The 21,771-nt window shown below is 35.3% G+C and overlaps 1 long non-coding RNA gene across 1 annotated transcript; it reads left to right on the forward strand.

Moving 5' to 3' along the window:
- The first annotated feature begins 8,888 nt into the window (after window positions 1–8,888).
- Window positions 8,889–11,554, forward strand: LOC125479613. Its single transcript, XR_007260132.1, has 5 exons — window positions 8,889–9,215; window positions 9,342–9,465; window positions 10,181–10,268; window positions 10,619–10,724; window positions 11,321–11,554. It is a non-coding gene; the product is annotated as an uncharacterized LOC125479613 (long non-coding RNA).
- Window positions 11,555–21,771: the final 10,217 nt, after the last annotated feature.

Consider the following 21,771-nt stretch of genomic DNA (forward strand, 5'->3'; position numbering starts at 1 on the left):
AAGTGTCTAACCAGTCAATTGCACTTCATCATTCCATTCATACTTCAGCCATGACAAATATCAAGCTCAAATATTTTACTCATCATTCATATACATTAGTATATAGGGAGGAGCTGATTATCACACGTTCTTTTTATCCTCTTACATTTGTGTCATCATTTCTCATATAATTTTGTGTTAAACATGAGTAGATGTGTATAAAGAGACAACAAAGTATATTTGTGTTATCATTTCTCATATATTTTTTGTGAGGCACACTTTGTAATTGTGAAGACTTGTAATTAAAATTAAAAAAGGAACCAGTTGGTGGCTTTGCCACGACAATCCACCCTTTCGGGGGTGGGAAGACTCACATAGTCATTTCAGCTTTCCTTTGAGCACCATCAAGTGATTCACCGATGTAGGAATCAAGCCCAGGACGTGCCACGTATAATACAGACTTAAAATTCATCCCCAACCATGGGCCACCCCGTGGTGGTTAGATTAATTTCATTGAGCTGCATCTTTATTTACATTGTGACTTATGAATTATTTTAGTTATTTTCTTATATTTACAAAAGGGACTTGGATCAAATAAGTTCAACCCAATTCTTGTGATAAATAGGTAAAAGTGAAAGAGAACCTTTGCTAGAAATCGAAGTGAAATGGGTGTAATGTATCACTTCAATTTTTGATCTGGTGTGTTGTTCTGAGGATACAAACATACCTTTATATATATAATTTTTTATTCGACAACACGTTCATGCATGAAGAAAACTTTTCACTACCCTAAATTTTTTTCACTTGAAATTCAATTGTTGTCACCGAAGTGTTTCCTCATACAGTCATATGGTGGCATCACACTATATTTTACAACAATTCTACGCTTTTGCTCATATTTTTAGGCCAGCAAGTAAGATCAATAGGGACCAGCCCAATTATATTTCAATCTATTTACCAAATTCTTCCCAACAGCAACGAGACAACTCTCTTTTTTTGTCTTCTTCCAGACAAATTCTTCTCATTCCATATCCTGAGTCATGACTAGGAGTCTTAGCCTGAGACATCCTTATCTTTGTTTTTAGTATGCCGAGAGCTCCTACTTTGAAATGCGGACAGCTCCTACTTTGGAATGCCGACACAACCCTTTGGTCTTATGGTATGTTGATCTCGTTCTTCGTTTCGTCTTTTTTGTTATAAAACAGCCAAAAACTCGTCATATCTGGTCAGAACCCCAAAACTTTAGTTTCTGTAGCTCAAATCGGAAAGTGTCCTTCGCGAAAGTTGTTCGTCTGGTCGATTACTGTAACATAGTAAAGTTAAGGTTAATCCAATCACCACAGCTCCAGAAAATTAGGTACGAACAAGACTGTTCGTCACCTCTCATCAGTTTTTTCTGATTTCGTTTTAGCATTATGGATTCTATTTTTTTTTCCGGTAACAATAGCATTATGGATGCGAATGTCCTTCAGTTCATGGTTCTTTCATGCAAAGTTGTTGGGTCTTATATTTCTTTATTGATGTTTTGAAAAGGAAGACTATTGATGGCATTGATGGCATGGCAGGGGCAAATTGACTGCTATTGTTTCTTATTGCATGGTTTTCTGGCTTATTGATTTGGGGGAAATTGTTTATATGTATACAAAAGATTGTGGTTTATTGAACAAGTTCTTGTTATTTTCCCTTTTATTTTTTGTAAATGTGATTTAATTTGGCTTATTTTCTAGACAAATTGTAATTTATATTTAATTGAGTATGTAATTGATCTTATAATTATCATACAAGATCTCATGTCAATTAGTTTTATTAGTCTAGCCTTTTAGAATTAGATTGGTCAGTCAAGGATGATGGCAATCACATCAAGTGATTGCTGGAGAAAATAAAGAGATTGGACGTCAAGATTAATTGAGGAAGGAAGAGGATCCTTTCCGGATTCACTTTGTAGGGATCTTAGGGATTCCCACATCCTAGCCATTCATAGTACATCGTGCGGCCAATTTTCGTCAGATACTTTTTGTGTTTAGTTTTAAATAAAAAAAGTCAAATGATTTCTGACCGCAAGATACACAATGAATGGCTAAGATATAGGGATCCTAAGATCCGGATGGAATCCAATTCCATTGAGGAAGGACTTTCTAGTCAAAGAAAAGTGTGTAATGTCACCTATTTAATAGGTCCTTCACACTCAAAGGATGACATCTTTTGCAACGCAAAATATCCATATTGCATTTGAGTAAGCAAAGGAAGTTGTTCTACACTTTGTTCAAATCCAACTGTGTGCAACCTTGTTGTGTGTATCAAACGTTCAAGTTTGAGAGGACAAGGCTCGCAAGGTTGTGTACTTGGGTCTTGTATGAATCTTGTAAACTCTTCATCTTTTTCTTAGTGGATTATTACTGGCAATCCTGCCCAAGGGTTTTTCCTCTTTGAGGGTTTCCCTTGTAAAGCTAATTTTTGTGTGTTTGGTATTTTTCTATTTTGCTTTGTCTTTTTCAGTTCTTTGCACAAAACGGGATTAAAATTGACATTCAATCTTTTAGTATGAGTTCTTGGTTTTACTTTACATTTTCATTTTTTATTAAGTTTATTATTAATCTTGGGTTAAGCTTGAGATGTATTGGTCTATATATCTATCAAATAGTATGTCTACACCTTCAGTGCGATTAGCAGGAATCAATTTGTCCAAGTTTGATCCGATTCCTTAGTATTTTGTAAAATATGACTACGGTTTTTATTATTATTATTTTTTTGTTTTGAACAAACGATATTATCTATACTAAAAGGATGGGAAGTGAGCTAAATCTAACAAGAGTTAAATTAAACATGGTAAATACCAAAAATATATATGACAATATTTGAGAATTTCTTTATATACTACTATTCACACTTTAACTAATATATAACTAGCGACACTCCCTCTCAAGTTGGAGCAAAGATGTCACGCATGCCCAACTTGTCAAGCGAGTTGGAAAACACACTATTAGACACAACCTTAGTAAGCACATTAGCAAGTTGATCTTCAGATCCCACAAATGGAAACCTAATAATTCCAGCATCCAATTTTTTCTTGATGAAATGTCGATCAATCTCCACATGTTTTGTTCGATCATGTTGCATTGTATTATGAGCAATCTCAATAGCAGCCTTGTTATCATAATAGAGTTTCATAGCACCCTTGGGTTTAAATCCAAGATCTCTCAACAATTTCTTCAACCACAACAACTCACATACACCATGAGATATACCACGGAACTCAGCTTCAACACTAGACTTAGCCACCACTTTTTGTTTCTTGCTTCTCCAAGTAACTAGATTACCACCCACAAACATAAAGTATCCAGATGTATATCGCTGGTCAGTGCTAGAACCTATCCAATCGGCATTGGTATACCCTTCGACATTCAAATGACCATTCTTGGAGAAAACCAAGTCTCTGGCAGGAGCCATCTTCAAGTACCTCAAATTACGGATTACTGCATCCATATGAGCTTCACTAGGCGAGTGCATAAACTAACTTACTACACTAACTACATAAGCAATGTCAGGGCGAGTTTGAGACAAATAAATTAATCTCCCCACAAGCCTTTGATACTGCTCCTTATGAGTAGGAACTTGATCCAAAAGTAAGCCCAGAAGATGATTCTGCTTAATTGGAGTATCAATAGGTTTGCAATCTAACATACATGTTTCAGCTAACAAATCAAGAATATACTTTCGTTGAGATAGAAAAATACCATGCGTGGATCGTGCAACCTTAATTCCAAGAAAATACTTCAATTCACCAATTCTTTCATCTCAAATTCAATAGCTAGATACTTTTGAAGGCGTTGTATCTCCTTTTGATCATCACCAGTAACTATCATGTCATCAACATAAATAATCAATGCAGTTAGCTTACCATTTTGTTGCTTTAGAAACAAAGTATGATATGAATGACTCTGGAAATACCTAAACTTCTTCATTGAACTTGTAAACCTCCTAAACCAAGCTCTAGGAGATTGTTTCAAACCATACAAAGTTTTTCGCAATTTGCACACAACACATTTTCCAGGAGATATTCCGATACTAGGTGGGAGATCCATATAAACTTCCTCCTTGAGATCACCATGGAGGAAAACATTCTTAACATCAAACAGCAATATGGGCCAATCATGATTTATTGCTATGGATAGAAGAACACGCACAATATTAAGTTTGGCAACATGAGCAAAAGTCTCCTGATAGTCCACCTCATAGGTTTGAGTATAACCTTTACCAACTGATATGGCTTTGTATCAGTCAATAAAACCATCTGCTTTATGCTTAATAGTGAACACCTATCTATATCCAACAGCTTTCTTCCTTTTTGGCAAAGGAACCAAATCCCAAGTGGAATTCTTTTCCAAAGCTTCCATCTCAACATTCATGACATTAACCCACTTAGGGGCAAGCAAAGCATCCTGCAATTTTGTTGGAATTGATACACTAGATAGCTGACATATGTAAGATGCATATGGTTTGGACAAATGATGAGTAGACACATAATTGTTAATTGGATACTTAGCTTTGGCATGCATATCAGGTTCATATTGTACTTTAGGTTTTCCACGATTAGCTTGTGGAGGCAACTGATAAGTAGAAGAATCATCAGAATTTACCTTATGTATGTCACCATCTTGTACCAAATCGTTAAAAGAATCATCATTGGATGAACCATCATCAGGCAACTCGTTAAACATACCAGCATCAGGCAACTCGTTGGGCACATCCGACCGGTCGTCAATAGAAATAGTCTTCAGAATGACAGTTAACCGATCACTATCTATAGCTGACTGATCAGTATCGCACAACACAATAGGTTATGTCCCTAACTCTGCATGTAACACATCCTCCATGCCATCTCTTCGAATCTGCACTTCACTCCCTCTCTCATCCTGAAGTGAGGAGTTGGAAGAGGGCTTCACAAAATACAGAACTTCCTCGTGGAAGGTGATATCCATAGTAATATAAGTTTACGAGCACATGCATCAAGTTTACTCCATTGATGAGAGTAGACATGCACATACGCTATACACCCAAACACTTTCAGAGGAAGTTTAGATATAGAAATAGGAGAAACACGTTTTTGTAGCATATCAAGCGGTGTCTGAACATCAAGAACCCTACTTGGAACATGATTCATCAAATACATAGCAGCCAAAATTGCATTTCCCACAAATAATTAGGAACACATTTATCCAACATCAAGGAGCGAGCAACCTCCATTATTTGACAATTCTTCCGTTCGGATACACCATTTTGTTGGGGTGTAAACGGAGTAGTCGTTTGGTGAATAATACCATGATCACGAAAAAAGCATGCGAAAGTATAATTCACATATTCTCCTTCGTTATAAACCTGAAGACCTTAACTTTGGTCTGAAACTAAGTAAACACCATTGCACAAAATTCTTGAAGAAGCAAAGTGACATCATTCTTATTCTTCATCAAGAACACCCAAGTTAATCGAGTACAATCATCAATAAAAGTAACAAACCAATGGAATCCATTAGAAATGACTTTCACTGGACCCCACACATCAGAATGTATCAAATCAAATGGCAAAGTAGCTTTAGAATCACTTATGGGAAAGGAAGCACGATGACTCTTTACCATGACACATGTTTTACACTTGAACTCTAAATCACTACAAGTACGAAACAAAGAAGGAAATAGATGCTTCATATAATTAAATGATGGATGTCCCAAACGTTGATGCCATAACCAAATTTGATGTCTATCATCCACTTTAGCACTTAGAACTTGATGATTATTTGAACCTTAAACAATAGTATCCTCCATAGTCAAGATGTACAAACCCCCAATTCTTTTACGACGACCAATTATCTTCTGAGTTTGAATATCTTGAAAATAACAATACGTGGGGTAGAAGTGAGCAGAACAATATAAGGTATCAAGTAGTTTTCCTACCAACAAAAGATTGCACTTAACATTGGGAACAAGTAAAGCATCGTCAGAGTAAGAGAGATAATGCCTTCACCCTTCATAGGGGAAGGTGCTCCATTTGCATTAGTAATATACGGATCACAAACTTAGTCACGTAACTCATCAAACACTCAAGGGTCACTGGTCACATGATCAGTGGCCTTAGTATCAATTATCCATATATTTGTTCCACCAAGATGCATAACAACATTATGATTATATTTAGTCATTTAGCTAAACCACGAACAATAAAGGCACAAAAGATATGCAGTAGAATTAAGACAATTTACCAGAACACTGATCAGGGGCACTGCAGTATATCACAATTCACAGGCACTGTAGCATATCATTGTTCATGGCATTGTATTGCAGCATTGTTCTCTCTCTCTCTCTCTTTCTCTCTCTCTCTCTCTTTTCTGAACGAAGAAAATCACAACAAAAGTGGGCACAAAATTAAAGCACACAAGTCACCAAGAACGAACTGCTCTGATGCCAAGTTAAATTAAACATGGTAAATACCAAAATTATATATATGACAATATTTGGGAATTTCTTGTATATTCATTAATCTCCAAAGTGGAATATATATAGGAGTTACAATTGGTATAACATATGCACTTCGTCAATATGGGATAACAGACTACTATTTACACTTTAACTAATATAAACCTTGCAACAATAAGGACTAGCAGTAATGTAGTTCAATAGTTTTCATTATTAGTAATTGTTAGTTTTAAACCCCTTGTTGCTTCCTCTTTCTCTTCATAATTTCAAATTTCTTAAATCAATATAAATTTTTATCAAAGTTCCCTGTGCTGTTATCTGGTTTTGATAGATGACTTATATATAGTTTCCAATTTCAAAAACTTCAAACATTTTAAAAGAAAGTGGATAGAATTAAGTTGATTTGAATCAAATCAACTTATTGAAACCTGCATGGTGATCAAGCATCTAAATAAAAATCAAGTGCATTATGATTAGCAAAAGATATCAATAAAGAAGAAAAATTTGATAATAACAATGCCACAAAATAATTAAGTATTCATGATTGGGCTACATCATAACCCTAAAACAGAAAAACAAACAAAGATACTCATTCTCCCTTGCCTCTTCCTTGCCTCAGCCCCTATCTGGAATCGTACGCATTTTTTTTTTCTTCATTTGTTGGCTGACTGACTAAAAAACAAGGAGTATGAATCTCCTTATTATAACCTCATGGCAAGAATTGGAAAGGTTAAGTAGAAAATGCCAAATAAATGATCACTAATTCTAGCTCTAATGGACTTTCAAGTCTTTATTAAAGAAAATAAAAATAATGGAAAAAATAAAAACTAATAATTAAGTTCTTTCCTAAACTCCATTGAATAGCATCCCAATGTCCATTTGATTTCCAAAACCGATGTAGTCTTATGCATTTGTCTTGGTGCGGTTGATTAGCCTCTTTCTCCACTGAAATTACTCTAGACACTCGAAAAGCTCAAAATTTCACTTCTTTTTTCCATAACTCCAATATTGAATGCTTAAAGATAAAAACAACATAATTTAGTACATTTAACCCATTCGAATATACAAAGCCAAAAACAAATAGATGATAAAAATATATATGAACATGACCACAACAAATACTCCAAACTTAGACTTTGCTTGTCCTCAAGCAAAACAAGAGTCGACAAAAAAAAAAAAAAAAAAAAAAAGCTAACTTCCAAATTTTAATCTTAGAGAAAACCCAACCATGAGATAACTTTCAAGAAATAAGCAATAATAGTTCAAAATATTATCCAAGAGTTAACCAAATTTGAACCAAACCAATTTGGAGTGTAGTGTGTTTAATAGTTATGTCAATGCAATTCCAAGCTTCTTAAAATCATCATATGCAAATAAGTGAACTTCTAGTGAGGCAGACACTCGTTCACTCATATTTGCGGGTTAATATGTTTCACTCAAATGATCTCATTATACATACCGCCATATGCTTGCTTGTCCACCTAGCTCACTATCAATATCAAGTAATATCTTGGATAAAAAGATCTTTCACAAGGTTGTAATGGGGTTGAGGTAATTGGTTAAACAATGAAGAGTATGGAAAACACAAAGTCGAAGGAAAGAGTAGAACATTATAATATTTCTGCACACTAGAGATATCCAACTATACTTTCAAAACATTTGAAGCACTTTGAACATAAGCACATAATTTTATATTTGAACATTTCACGACACAATTTTTTTTTCTTTCCCCTTTTATTTTTTATTTTTTATTTTTTATTTTTATTTTTTTTTTTTATAAATTGCTCTACAAACTCCTTAGAAGGGTAGGAAATTTTACATAAGGCTAGAGAAGGAATACTTGGGTTTAAGAACAAAAAGGCTTATATAAGGGTTTAAAAGGGCTAACTAAGAAAAAGAATTAAAAGGGTTAGCTAGAAAGCCTCAAATGGAAGGAAAAAAATGCCTATGTCATTTCCAATGTTTTACATGAATTGATGAATGCAACAAGAGGTATAAAGCAAGTCCTCATTACAACAGTTTGAGTCTTTTACGACTTGAAATATACGGCGTATAGTATTGACATGCCTTAAATGATATTATTCACGACATTCGTAAAGTTCATGTCATAATACTTGCACATAATCTAGCATTTACAACATCACTTTTGTACAAGTCGTTAAATAAAAATATTTATAGCTTAAGCGTAGTGTGTCGTATTTGATAATTTACACGATGCACTTTCCTTCTCTTTTAAGACATCGCATTATGTCGTAAAGTGAATTTTCTATATATTTGGATCCCTACCTTTCATGGCACAAATGATACATCATAAATAATGACTTCTAGCTTCGCGCCTAGACTTTCCCACTCTACACCTAACATTTTTCTCAAACTTCTCCCTCTTCTAGCTTCGCGCCTAAACTTCAAATTTAAAGTTTTATTTTCTTTTTGCTTCACAACTTTTTAAAGAAGCATTAAACTTAAAAACTTGATTCTCTCTCCCTTTCACAAATGTCCAACTCCTCCATTTTCTCTGCTCTCTTCCCCTTCATTCTCCCGTATCCTCTCCCCTCTTCTCTTTCACGCAACGACACCGCCATCCTTTGGTCACCAACGACCGTCAAATTATACCTCCAGAATCCTCTTCCCGTCCTTTTTCCAACCCCCAAGTTAGTTTCTACAAATTCGTAGCCGAATTTCCTCAATTTTAGATCTAAGAAACAGTGACCTTGGGTTTTCTAGCCAATTTCCAGCCAAGTCTGCCGGAATCGGACCTCAACCTAAGAGGTAAAAATGATCCTCTCCTCCCGGGCTGTTCTCTAGTGTAACTGCTTTTTCAAAATAAAAACTTTCAGTTGTGGGGTCGATTCTAGATTTCGAATTTTAATTCCGTTTTCTGTATGCATGTCGAAGATTGGGAACAAGGAAGGATGAATTAAGGTTGTTTCCAACCTGGACCGACAAGAATGGAAGGTTGTGTGGGTAATCCCTTTGCCTTAGAAGATTTCTTTGGTCCATCCGAAGAAAAGATTCCATGGTAATCCCTTTGCCTTGTAAAATTGACATAATTGGTGCCCCTTATTCTAGGAAAAAGAAAAATTGGTGTTTAAGATTGTTTGATTTTATCCTATATCTCCAGAAAAATGAAAAACTGGTTTTTCAGAATTTGAAAATTGATCTGTCTCCAACAGGTTATGAATATGAAGTTGGCTTAGGCGATTATGTTATATAGTGTAGGTTGGAGTTTGGTAGGTCTGTGGTGAATACTTTTCCCATTCTATGGCTTAAGGTATGTAGTTAGGGATTTAAGATTGAAATAAATTGGGGTTTTCTAGATTTGAATTTAGGGATTTGGATTTTGTCAATTCTGGAATCAAATGTTAATTATAATTTGTTTAATTTTTGGCAATTTGAGTGCAAAATTAGGGTTTTGTTATTTCAAGTGCTGACAGTAAGACTCTTTGTCAATTAGTAACTACTTAGTGCTTGTTTTTGATCTGTCATCGAATTCAAAATCGCGGCTTTTGATTTTTAGTTTACAAGTCATCATAAGGAATAGATAATTGTAGAATTATAGTGCAAACTCTTGATTTTCAATTTCAGACTTGGTTCTGTTTCAGTTAATTATGGTGTTGGGGATTTGTTAATTTTGCTCTCTCTCTCTCTCTCTCTCTCTCTCTCTCTCTCTGTGTGATTTATTTGGGATTGCAAAGTGACTTGGGTTTCTTTGTATGCATGTCCCGGACCTCCAGGTCACATGGGGTACTCAGCAAGGTTCTACTTTTGCAAAGGAGATGGAGATGTTACAGACTTACAGTGATACTGCAATCCTAATAATCTGTGAGTATGTTGTAGTAGTAGAATAACAGTGGGCCTTAGCCTAGTACTTAAATTATTGACTTTCTTGCTTAGCCTAGTACTATGTGAGTGTTCTAGTAGTAGTGTAGTACTTTGTTTAGTTTGTACTATTGGATAAAAATGATAATTTGATTGAGTTCCCTTGGTATGATTTATATTCACTTATTTATTCTATTTCTTTTAACTATTTTTCAAGTAGCATTGAAGTCTTTGGTGAATTTTTAAACAAAGAGGTTGCAAAATGTGGTGGTAATGAGTGGAAAAGTTTATACTTAATTTTATTAGTATTAAAGTCTTTATCAATTTCTAAATTAACAATTTGTTTTGACTAGGTCTTAACTTACCAATCGAATCCATCTCCCTTGACTAGCTAGAGTATATTGATTGGGAACTCTATCCGTTCCCAGCGCCTAGTTTCCAAAGACGAAGTTGAGACAGGTTGGGAACTCTCTCTTTCTCTCCTTTTGTTTTAGTTCCCAAGAAAGTTGATTGGATTGAAGAAAATGGAACAAAAAGAAATGAAAAAAAATTGAAATTTGTTGGTGCTTCTGTTGATGTTGAATTTGTAATATATTAAGACCCAAAAACTAGATAAATGGCTAACTTTGATGTAAATTGATAACAGCAAGCCACTAGGTCAAAAAACAGTGAGTCTTACCTTAGAGTTTTTGGGATATCATGATTGATAACCATATCCACTAATCGAATATCCAATCTTCTATTTGCCGCATCAATTCTTCATGCGTGAAATGTTAGAGACTAATAAATTTATCTACTCGCAAGTATATGATTTTTATGCAGGTTATAGGAAATAATAAAACTGTAAAGGCATAATTTGTGCATATTTTAGTCATTTGATACATGTATCAGTGTAAAACAATAAAACTATGAAGGCATAATTTGGGATTTAGGTTTGTATGACAATGATTAGGCTTTCTTTCAGTATCACTTTTCTTACTTGAGATTAAATGTGTATTTCTACATATAGCAATACAATAGATTTTCTTTTGCTCCATGTGTTTATGTCTATGCAGATAGAGATAGCAATTAGTGTGGTTCAAGCATTAGGAGCAGTATTTCACTCTCAAAGGACTTCGTTTGGAGGTGTTCAAGGAAAAGTGAAGTCTTTCAAGTGACAAATTTCTTTGTTATTAGAGGCCTATTTTGTATGTCATGTGTAGTTTGATTAGCTTTATTCAACTTGTAATACATTTTGACAATATGATTATTTATGAAATCTTGTATTATAGTAAATGTGTAATTTTGTTGATTCTTATATATACATATATATATATATTAAAAATTAAAATTAAAAAAAATGTAAATTACTGTATGCAAAATCAACCGTAATTGTTGATGCTAGTCTTTGTTTACGATGTATGACGCATGTTGTAATTGCTTTCACAGTATTATGACACTCAACAAATGCCGTATCAAATATAAATTACGGCACACATGTATGCTGTACAATATTATGGCACTTCATTAACACTGTATCTAATACCAATTACGACGCGCAAGGCACGCCTTAAAGAGCATTTACGACATGTTTTGTTTAAATTATTCACGGCTATTAGAGAATGTCGTATTTGACAACAGAGGCTTTTACTGCTTGGGGGCTCACGCCGTGAATAATCGTTCCCTTTTTGTGCGCCGCAAAAGACCAATTATGTTGTAGTGCCTAGAGATACATGTAAAATGAGATCATATGCACAAGAATAAATGAGATTGATGCATAATGGTTCAATCATAAAATAGGCTCAAAAGCTCAAGGGTTATATAGATCACTAAATTCACATATGAAGCATTAAATCATGCTCTAGTTTCACACCAACAAGGCTATGTGCATATAAGTTTTCCAAGTCATGATCATAAAAAATATGGTTAAAACAAAAAAAATAATAATAATGTAAAGAACTAATGTCAAGCTTAAATTTCTTGGAAATTATGAAAAAAATAAAGACCAAATCTCATGATTGAATTGGGAAGTAGCTACCAAAAACAAGATTAAAAAATATAATATTTTTGGATTTTTCAAAATTTTATAATTTTTTATTTTTTTAAATTGTTTTAAATTTTTAGAAATAAAACAACAGGATTGAAAAACAAATGAAGATAAGAATAATGAAAATAAACAACAAATGAATAGAAAAAAGAAAAATAAATGTGTAAAGCTCTTGGACAAAGAAACTTCCCAGGTTTAAAGAAGATGTACATGGAAATCCACCCCCAAACTTGAACTGTTGTATTGGCAACACGATGAAGTGGCTCCACTTTTTTGCATAAGTACAAAACAAAGGGTAAGCTAAACAAGAGACTTAGAAAATAATTTATTATTGAGAAAAAGAAAAACTAACAGTTAACATTAAAGCTAAATCAACTAAAAGATGTGCCAATCCAATTAAGTAAGTAATAGAATCAAATTTGATCCCCTGCAATGGTGCTAGAAACTTGCTGTGAAAATTAGATAACCGAAATTAACCTCATTAAGTCTCGAATTTTAGTGCTCGCAAGTATACAAATCGAATGACTGTATAGCATATAAGTATGGATATTGTCCCACAGAGATTGAAATTGATTCTCAAAATCTTACTAATTAAATTGAAATAAATTATAATTGAGAAACTTTAATGTAAAAGATAGAGAATTTGAATTAAACTAAAATGAAATACAACTTGAAAATAATATGAATGAAATAATAAAATTAAAATATAAGAAAAATAAGGCTTAGGGCATCCGAATTTACTGTAACCAATTCTACTTGATTCCCTTAATATGTTGTGCTCAAGTAGTTCTCCAATATTGATGATCGATTTTCCTTAATTATTCAATGGCATGACATCTGGTTGCATCAAAAGCATCCTTACATGTTAAGAGCTATGGAAATCGTTGGAAAATCACACAAATCCTAATTGCATAGCATCTACAAATAGGTGTTTGTGGTATCAATTGCAAGAAGCTAAACCCAAGTTAAGTATGTCATCTACTCTAGCTTGCATTAAATCAACTTAATTGAAACCTTGATGGTGATCAAGCATCTAAATAAAAATCAAGTGCATTACGATTAGCAAACGATACTCATTAAGGAAGAAAAACTTGATAATAATAATGCCACAAGACAATTAAGTATTCATAATCAGACTGCATCGTACCCTTAAAAAAGGAAAACAAACAAAGACACGTTTTCTCCTTTGCCTCTTCCTTGCCGCAGCCCCTATGTCGAATTGTGGTTTTTTTTTTTTTTTTTCTTTCTATTTGTTGGCTGACTAACTAAAAAACAAGGAGAATAAATCTCCTTATTATAACCTCGTGACAAGAATTGGAAAGGTTAAGTGAAAATGCCAAATAAATGAGCACTAATCCTAGCTCTAATGGACTTTCAAGTCCTTATGAAAGAAAATGAAAAATAACGGAAATAATAGAAACTAATAACTAAGTTCTCTCCTATACTCCATTCAATAGCATCCCTATGTTCATTTGATTTTCAAAACCGATGTAGTCTCATGCATTTGTCTTGGTCTAGTTGATTGCTTCTTGCTCCACTGAAATTACTCTAGACACTCAAAAAGCTCATTTTTTCACTTTTTTTTCCATAACTGCGGTTTTGAATGCCTAAAGATAGAAACAATATAATTTAGTGCATTTAACTCATTCGATAATACAAAGTCAAAAGAAAATAGATAATAAAAATTATATGAATATGATCACATCAGAAAGTTGCATCTAGTTAGATTCATAATCTAGGAACTTTTGCTAGTTTCTTCATTAATTAGTAGAGAGTAATCACTCCGGCGAATATGATTTGTCATAATCTAGGAACTTTTGCTAGTTCATCTTATGTAACCAGTTTCGGTCAAGAATGGTGTTGTGGGGAGTCAGGTAATGCATTACGTGGAAAGTCACCAGGTGGTTATAGGGTTTTTCTTGGACCGCTAGCTTCACCATTCCCAAAGATTGTACTGGTGCCCTGTTGAAAGTGAAGGGTTGTCTTTCCTTTGTTGACGCTATCGAGAATTCTCATCTTTTTTTATGGCGAGTGGAAATGACACGAAATTAATACGGTTGTCAATCACCTTCTCTTCAAACTTTGTAAGATACTAAGGTGATCATGCAGAATGTATGAAATGTAATGATTTTTGAAAAATCAACCAATTATGAAAATCACAAACCACATTTTTATAATTGATTTCTTGTTAAAGCACAATAAAATTCAGTGATTAAAATAAGAATTAATATTTTGAAACCGCACAAATGCAAACTGATTTTTCTCTCTCAAAATACTTGAAAATCATTCTGTATGTCATAGGCTGCTATAAGATTTTTCTCTCAAAAATTATTTCATAGACTAATAGCAACGTACAATTAGAATATCAATACACATGCCGCATAAGAAAAGAGAAAACGAAAACTGGGGTTATGATGCAGACTCGGGAAAAACCTAGAGCATGAAGTAATGTCTTTCCAAAATAAATGACACGGCAACAACTTGAAACTCATGCATATGCGGCAGCCATAAACAAAACCACAGAACCTACTTTCATGCTGCGCCCAAAACCCAAAACCCTATTGTGCTGCTCTCGGTATTATCTGTTTAATCCCGTGTGTGTTACATGAAGCAGCAGCGTTTTAAAAGGCTAAGTCTAATCCTATATATAATATCCAACCAATGCAATTAAACCAAACGTGGATCAGTTAATGCATTCAAAATAGATATGCATATGATGGGTTAAAACAAAACAAAAAACTCTTGTAATTATCAACTTGATAAACATGCAAAATTGTCAAGTTAATTAGATGTTAACTAACATCCTATACAAACACGGGAACAAAAGTGGACTGATTCATTAAGTCCAAACCTACAGTTTAGTCCATAACATATAATCAAATCAGGCAATTCTTAAGTTCAAAAACATGCAGCCAAAACTAAATGTATTTGCATTTGAACCAAGATAAACCTAACTACATGAAATCTTTATGCATGACAAACTTACCTGAGTGGATGTCTTTGAAACGTTGGTTATTATTCTGATCAAGAGCACGAGAGACAAATTTAGACTAAGATAAATAAAACCAAAAACCTGCACTAGTCTAATAAGACATTACAGACTCAGGTGTTTTGTTTAGGAATTGTCAATTTTATCCTAACAATGCATCTTACCAGGGCATTGAAGATTTGGACTTTGACGACGAGGACATTGTCATGAGGTGAATGGACGTCTTCCAAATCACGGTCTGAAAACATTAGGATGTTAGGATCGATCGCTAGTGGTTTATTGACGGGAGCCACCATTCTTGGTTTCTCACAAGCCGCTTTTCTTTCTTTTTGGGTATTTCCCAAATATTCTTGGTTGCTGTATATACAGTTGACCTCAGAGGATGCTTCTTCCCTCAAGTACTGCACAAGGTTGATACCAAGAAGTCTCCTAGATTTTCTAGTATGTTTCTTTGGGATAGGGCGTTGAGATGACTCCTCGGACGTCAAGTCAATCGCCTCTGTGTTTTTGGGCAACCAATTCTTTGAAATGAATAATAGCTTCTTTCCATGACGTCTTCCCACATCTCGTCGATGGTAGCAACATCATCGTACCCCTGATGGATACCGTCCTAGGAGGTGACAAAGCTGATGTGGTTAACTAGGTTTTCTGATATATTAATTGGCAGAGTAGTTTTGTCAAGAGGAATATGAGTTCACTCTCAATAAAAGCACAAAATGTTACCAATTGGTTTCTTCATTATTTGTAACAGTTCTTTAAACTAGGTAAGGGATTGTGCCGGCCAAAGGCTATCCGATGGTCAAGTTAGTGAATGATTTTAGACTCAAGCAATGGGCAAGAAAATTCAAGTGCACAAATTGAGTTACCGTAGATGAACCCTAATAAGTAGGTATTGCATCATCTTAGGAGTGTGATTACCTGCGGTGCACACCTATCCCTAGATTGTAGGGACTTAAAGACTTATAGGACTTGATTGAGTCCATATTCAGATCAAATCCCGTGTTTTGCAGAACAAGCATGGATATCCAGCAGAGTCACTTGGACTCTGCCCGTAGCACCAGAGCAGATGATGATGGCACCCTGCTCTATCTGATAGAGCTTTGCCTGGAGTTGGTGAGTCCACGAACAGACTTCTGAGGTAACAGTACTCGTATCAGCCTTACTATGGCCCTAGAAAATCATGGCCCTACAATTGCCCCTTACTATCCATCTAAGAGGTAACTTTTTCCTTGAGGATGGATAGTTACCAAAGACCATGCATTTCAGAGTGAGCTGGACTGCATACCGTTTGGTCTTCATGAATGCGAGCTGACCTTTAACTTTTACATGACATTATTTCGGATTTAGGTGTGTATCTTCGTGCAATGTGCCATAAAATTTGTAATGATGAAACATTGTGTCCAATATCTGCGTATGGGATTCAAGAAATTTCTTATGATATTTTTTCCTATCCTAGCCGTTAGATCGATTTGCCTAAAACAAATCGGTTCGGATCCAATGTTCAGATGATCTCTTCAAACGATGCCTATATATCCTTAAATCCTTCTTCGTTCATTTACCATAAACCTTTATTGTCAAAAAATGCTCCAACTTTTATCCATACCTATTTCAAAATTCTCCAACCTTTTTGAATCTTTACCCATGGCGTCTTCATGTAAGAAATCCAAATCCATTAGGATCTCTCCATACAATCTTCCTCTGACGATAGTTCGTAACCAAGAAGAAGGTGAATCTTTCATCGAAATACATCGTGCCATTCCGAATGATTGCAATGTCCGGTGGGAACTTTCTTGAAATATTCCTATTTTCTTTTTATGCAATTGATGCCTGGGAAGGATTTCTTACTTGAGTGCTGGTGAAGTAATGATCCTAGGGTTTCTCGTCTTTTTGTCAGATGTGTTACCGGGAAAGGTTATTGGACCGATCGATGTGGAGTAAGACTCTTTAATCGGGTGAAGGCATCTACAATTTTCACTCTCTCATTCAGGCTAGCGAGCTTCACCCTTTTTACGATTTGTAAATTCTTTTTGAGGTCTTTCACTAACATATATACCTTCAGGACACTGTTCCAAACTTGGTCAGTGAAAGAAATCTTTTCTTCATTCGAGTTCATAGTTTGTCCAAACAACGATTTCTTGAGTGCGTTCTCCATGGAATATAATTGTTTGGTAGAGAGGAATATGAATTTGCCCTTAATGAAAGCACCAATTGTTGGAACCAAATCTGTACACCTCCGTAAGCTGCGATCGAGCACAAATCCATATAGTCTGGAACAACCTGCAAAATAGTGAAACAACCATAAGTAACCTTAGGTCGACCGAGGGAGGGGGAGGGGGATGGGAGAGGGTGTGTGCCGGCCAAAGGCTCTCCGATGGTCAAGTTAGTGAATGATTTTAGACTCAAGTAGTCGACAAGAGAATTCAAGTGTGTGGATTGCGTTACCATAGATGAACCCTAGATGTGTGTATTTAAACCATGGGAAAGAGACATTTTTGGGATAGAATCCTTGTTCTAAGCCGGGAGAATCCTAAGGGATATCTATTAAGTACATATTGCATCCTCTTAGAAGTATGATTACTTGCGGCGTATGCGTATCCCTAGATTGTAGGGACTCCAAGACTTATAGGCTTTGATCGAGTCCATCTCCGGATCAAATCCCATGTCTTGTAGAACAAGAATGGTCATCCAGCCTATTGCCCCAGAGCAGAATGATGGTGGCACCCTGCTCTATTTGATATAGCTCCTCTTTGAGCTGGTGAGTCCACGAATGGATTTCTGAGGTAACAGTATTCGGATTAGCCTTACTCCGGCACTAGAAAATCATGGTCCCACAGTAAGTAATCCTAATTATATTTAATTAGGGATAATTACCTTTAATAGTATTCAGATTAGCCTTACTTTAGCCTTTCATATGTCGCCATGCACCACCATGCTCCGGCTGCACGCCGCTGCAGTGGTGTCATTGTGTGGTCGCCATCATTGGCTAACGCGCTATCGACGGTGTCACACACCACCGTGCGGTCATATTCGCCATCGCCAGTGCCACGCATAGGTCATCGGTAGAGTATAGAGAGTTAACGAAATATGCCTTCCCAGTTGATGGATTCTGTTAAAGTTAACGAAACAGTCTCGGGTGACTCACCAGCGACAGATGATGGTGACCGTCCACACAAATTTGAGGTTGAATGAAGGTTGAATCTGTGGTGGATTCGCTGGATTTTTCTCGAGGAAGCTCACCGGATTCTGGAAACAGAAGGCAGAGAGCTTGCATTTAAGTTCCATTGAATCTCCAGTTAGAACACACATGCAGTCAAACATTTAGTACTTGGGATTGGTTCCAAGAGAGTCTGTGCACCACCACCCACAAACTCGCTGGAGTTTGCTCGGAGAAGACCATCGAAAACTGGGTAAATGCACAGAGAGATTACAGGGATTTAAACCAGTGTTTTTGAACCGAAAATCACCACAAATTTCATCCTAAGCAAGGAGAAAACACAGCAAAACAATAATCAAGCTGGAATCTAACCTAGGTTTCAATTTGGAAGTTCGAAGTTCTCGAGTTCGAGCCTTTCCCTGTCACTGATCACACATGCAAGGACCTTAATGAACTCCCCAGAGCATGGTGATGTAGAATATAGAGGTTTGGAGTGAGGGTTTTGAACTGAGGAAGGTGAAGGTGATGGTAGTATATCTCAATGACAGAGAGAATGCAGAGAGAGAGTTTTGAGAGCTAGAGAGAATGACAATTTTCAGAAATGGGAAAGAGGGACCGAGAGGGTTAAGTAAACCCACTTAGATACTCTAAGTGAAATTGCCAAAATTTAATTGTAAAGTTACAATTAAGCCTTTTGGGCTTTGATTCGAATTTCGTTTTTGACTTCACATTCACGTACATAAATATAGTTAGGAAAACATAAAAAGTAGAAGAAAGAAATTGGATTTCAATCAAGGTTAAAAAATTAATCAGAACACACACTTAAAGGTAAAATAGTCATTTCACATGTCTTGAGAAATAAAATACAATATTTTAAAGAATAGAATGTAACAAAAAAACAATAAAGAAAAGGACAGATTATACTTTCGAGTGCTTGTTGCTTCCTTTTTTTTTGTTTTGCTGCGATGAAAGCGCTCCTCTACTTGCCTTCTCTTTTCTCTCTCCTTTTATTGTTTTTCTTGTGCTGTCTGTTCAGTTTCCTCCAATTGCTTTTCTTATTTGTTTTGCCCTCTCCTCCTTTCGAAGAGAGACCAAGCTTTTGATTAAATTAAGGGAAGGATAAAACATATCCATAATCGACACATGGCATTGGAGAGCAGAGGGTGCAAGAAATATATACAAGATACATAATGAAATACTAGAAATAATACCTCAAAATAAAGTATGTTAGTGGGCTATCGCCCACAAATATAAACACAAAGACCTATACGCCAAAATACACATAATCCCTCACTACGGTATCATGCCGTAGGCTCCCAAAATAGATAATCCAACATAATTTCAGGAAGGCACAAGACTAACCTAGTCCCTACAAGCTTTTTGATCTCTGTACTACTACTCCACCTGCTCCTCGTATCTACTCAGTCTTGTCACATGCACGATCACCCCATACAATGTAGGAATGGTGCACTGAGTCAAGCAAAAACACTAATAAACTGCAAAAACTCATGTGAGTGACAATAATTCAAAGTATGTGATAGTAATAAAGACAAGTCTATCGATCTCAATTTAGAAACAGCAACAAAAATCCTTACTTTGTAAAATCATAGTCAAATCTCGTTGGAAACCTCGAAGAGTTAAACAGACGTCCATTTCCTTTTCAAGATTGACTGACAAAGATTCTCAATCATCTATTTCATAAATACACTAAAACTAGGGTTAGAATGACATAGTTCAGTCGAAGCTTACAATTCATAAGATTCCGCATTCCAAACTCACTCAGTGAAACTGAATTGAAAGTAGGATTCCAGATTGACTCATGTAATTCATAGGATACAAGCTCGAGATCACAACCCCATGGCACTGAATTAGCGGTCATTTACTAGCCCTCTCATTTCACAATCATTTCAAATATGCATAGTAGAACACATTTCATGAAATAGATCGATGACTAAATTTAAAAGTAACATTTTAATAGAAAACGTATTTATAATTTCATGCTATATCCACAAAGTATCACATGGGAATTTCATGGGCAATCACCGTATCATGTATGCTAAAGTCACTCACTTGAAGTCTGCACTATAGCACTCTATACAAAGATCAAGTGCTCAAGTAAGATCAACGCCTACAAACAAAGTACAAATCTCGTCTTAGAACTCTATTGATAAAATACGTAATTTTAGATTGTGCATGCCAACTATGGTATTCAAAAATGATTCGGAACATGTTGACCAAAAGTCAGCTCTTAGTCAAAGTAGTTCTTGCTTAGGTCAACAACCCTAGTTATTTCAATCCGGAAGATCCGCACATCGAATTTCTGATCCATAAGTTCCTAAGGGCATCACATCACTTTCACAACAACATAGTACAATTCAATAACGATCCAAATTAAGGCATCACATTGTCTCCTACATATGAAGAGCAAAGTTTTGAACGCCCGATGAGTCGCGAAGAGAAGCACATAGTAGACAAGTCCCATAAAAACAGTAGAGTCAAGGCAATCTCTAATTCTCCCCATCGTTGAACTTCATGTATGAGACAAAATGGTGGTCTTGACACCGTCTTTTGATATAAAAAATGCATTTGGTAGTTCACTATGATCCTATCATTAACTGCCTTTGGCTCGAAAGTTTTGACTTTTAATTTACAATCATATAAATGAGTATCATTCTTATTAGGTGTTTATTAACAACTAAATGAATGAAAAAATAAGAGCATCTCATGTGTTTTGGTTTGTAATGCAATATATACACATCGATCTCATTGAAGGATAATATTTTTTTATCCATATTCTAGTAGAATTGATATTCAAGTTTACATGAAGTTTGATAAGCTTGATTGCCAATTATTTCTTTTGTAGCTTCTGTACAGTACATATTCCAAGAAAAAAGGAGCAAAGAATGGCAAACGCACATGTTCACTATTACCATACAATATAGATGAAAGCCGAGGCAAATTATTCTAATTATACTCTGCAGTATGGCGTGATTCATTTAAAACAAAACCAATTTGTTTTTATAATTCAAACTAGGGGAGAATTATTAATTAAAGTAATTCAAACTAGTAGAAATTATTAATTAAACTTGCAATTTAGTAGTATTCTTTTTAATTATAATTGAGAAAGTAAGTTTGACTTAAATAGATGACGATGACATACGTAATATGTGTGTAAATTTGATACCTCGTCATGATTGACTCTGTGACTTAACACACCCCAACCCAACCCCAGCCCCCCCCCCCCCCCCCCCCCCAAAACACCCCCCCCCCCCCAAAAAAATCCCCTACCTTATATCATAGTAGAATATCGTGTATTAAAAAAATAGAGTTGAAAAAA

This window comes from the organism of the source record quoted next, unplaced genomic scaffold (genome assembly GCF_019419815.1).
Source record: "Pyrus x bretschneideri cultivar Hongxiangsu unplaced genomic scaffold, Pyrus_bretschneideri_v1 Contig1, whole genome shotgun sequence".
NCBI classification, from domain to species: Eukaryota; Viridiplantae; Streptophyta; class Magnoliopsida; order Rosales; family Rosaceae; genus Pyrus; species Pyrus x bretschneideri.